Consider the following 2,608-nt stretch of genomic DNA (forward strand, 5'->3'; position numbering starts at 1 on the left):
ATATATCTGTGTGTGTGTATATATATATATATATATATATATATACACACACACATTCATACATACATATAAACACACTATATATATATATATATATATATATATATATACAGCATATTTGTATATATGTATACACATATATATATATACTTATGTAAATATATATATATACACATCATGTACATATTTATATATACATCATGCACATATATATACACATACATCATATATGCATGTATATATATATATATATATATATATATATATATACACACAGACATGAACACATACATGTATATACATACACATACATCATTTTGTATATACATACACACAAACACATAATTTCATATATATATATATATATATGTGTGTGTGTGTGTGTTTACAAGTGCATACGTAGAGGGAGAGATGGAACGAATAATGGTAACCATTTAAACTCACATTTGCTACTTAGCGTCCCATTTATTTTGTTTTATTTTCCGATCATATTTCTGATCCAATACATCAGACACAGAGTGTCAGTGACTGGGTCAGAGAAGTGCTACGAAAGCTTTTGATTTTTATTACAAAATAAAAGAAAAATCGAATTTTCGTTGGTTATTTTTTTTTTTTTTATCTAACAGCTATTCTTACCCAACCACAATGTAATTGTTTGTATTTCAACTCACAACCTCAGAGTAAATTATTTGCATGGCAAGTACCACTAGTATGTGTGTCTGTGTGTGTATATAAACACACACACACACACATATATATATACAGGGTGGCCCAAAAGTAGGTTTACCTTCATAAAAAGTAAACAACATGAAATATGAAAACATGGAATACAAACTTTTTCTTGCGAACAACGAAAGAAACAAATGGAAAACAAGACAAGAAACATAAAGAATGACCCTTCATCAGTTGTTGGCTGTTTATCTACTCGACATTTCGAGCAATTACAACAAGATGTGTCTTCAAGAAAACAGTTGTTGCAGCAAAGTGAAATAAAATTTGGGATTTGCGGAGGGTCAAAGTTGGTAACAAAAAACATGACGGTGAAAACAAACAGGAAGGGCTGTTAAGCCATAATGGGGTGAGGTGGCAAACGCTGGAGGAACAAGCTTTGACAGGAGAAAAGATAGGAGAAGAGACAGACAAGAATGCATCTGAAAGTGTAATACAAACAGGTATCATCATCATCATCATCATCATCATCGTTTAACGTCCGCTTTCCATGCTAGCATGGGTTGGACGATTTGATTGAGGACTGGTGAAACCAGATGGCTACACCAGGCTCCAATCTGATCTGGCGACGTTTCTACAGCTGGGTCCCCTTCCTAACGCCAACCACTCAGAGAGTGTAGCGGGTGCTTTTACGTGTCACCCGCACAAAGGCCAGTCAGGCGGTACTGGCAACGGCCACGCTCAAAATAGTATATTTTATATGTCACCCGCACAAGAACCAGTCCAGGGGCACTGGCAACGATCTCGCTCAAAAGTCCTTACACATGGCACGGGCACAAGTGCCAGAAAGGCGACGCTGGGCACAGGTGCCATCTCGATTTCACTGACTTATTATTATTACCTCCGCTTTAGCAAAGACAGAGCTATTGTTTTCAGTCATGTTTGTTTGTCCATGGACAAAATATCTTAAGAATCCGCTGGATGGATTTGGATGAAACTCTCAGGGATGTTTGGCCTCATGACTGGCATGAACTGATTAGATTTTGGGAATGATTTGATACCGGAGAAGGATTCTGTATTATTTTTCTTGTTTTTTTACTTAATTTTTGAGAGCAGTCAGGTTCATTTTTAGTATTCGCATTTGCGAAAGCAGTCGAGTTTATTTCAGATATTCTTATTTTAAAAAACCATCTCCGGCTAATCGTTGAGAGGACATTGGTGTTGCCTTGGTGAAGGTTTGCACTCTCTGTTTGTTATTATACTGATCTTGGAGAAATAAAAGACTAAGTTGACCTGGGTAAGATTTGAACTCAGAATGTTAAAGAGATGTAACCAACTATCACAAGACATTTTAATTAATGGTCTTCCACCTCTGGTTACCCTTCAGTCAGTCTTTGGGGTTCATTTTAAAACCATTAGCAGGATGGATGCCTTTGTATATTTGCAAAGTACGTTTGACTTCCCAAGTTTTGGTCATTTTGTCCGTTATCAATGGTTCCATTCAATCTCACCTGGGGAACATCACCTGAAGCACACTGACGTATCATTATTTCTACACAGTTACATTCGATTCTCACTTGTTTAATTAATATTCCGACATAAAGGTGGAACCAAACAGTGTGTGTGTACCATCTGGTTCTTTAGAGATTTGTCCCTGAAGACGATTTACACAGACATTCACTCAGAACTCTTCTACGTGGTTCTGCAAGACACACATGAGGAGATCCATTAATATTAAATATTTATAAAACTATCTCTATCACTTCCCCTCCCCCCTCTCTCTCTCTTACTCCATCTCTGCTTTTTACCCCTCCCCCCTCTCTCTCTGTTCCTCACTCTCGTCCTTTCTCTCATTCTCTGCTTCTCTGCTCAATATCATTCACTTTGCTTCTTCTTCTTTCCCCTTCATTTCTCATATTTACATAGTTTGCAGGTATTT

At 36.7% G+C, this 2,608-nt stretch overlaps 1 protein-coding gene across 3 annotated transcripts in view; it reads left to right on the plus strand.

Moving 5' to 3' along the window:
- Positions 1–2,608, plus strand: part of LOC106870451 (protein rolling stone) — a 123,399-nt gene that overhangs the window by 78,702 nt on the left and 42,089 nt on the right. The gene's annotated exons all lie outside the window — the stretch shown is intronic.

The sequence above is a fragment of the Octopus bimaculoides genome, chromosome 20 (assembly GCF_001194135.2).
Source record: "Octopus bimaculoides isolate UCB-OBI-ISO-001 chromosome 20, ASM119413v2, whole genome shotgun sequence".
NCBI classification, from domain to species: Eukaryota; Metazoa; Mollusca; class Cephalopoda; order Octopoda; family Octopodidae; genus Octopus; species Octopus bimaculoides.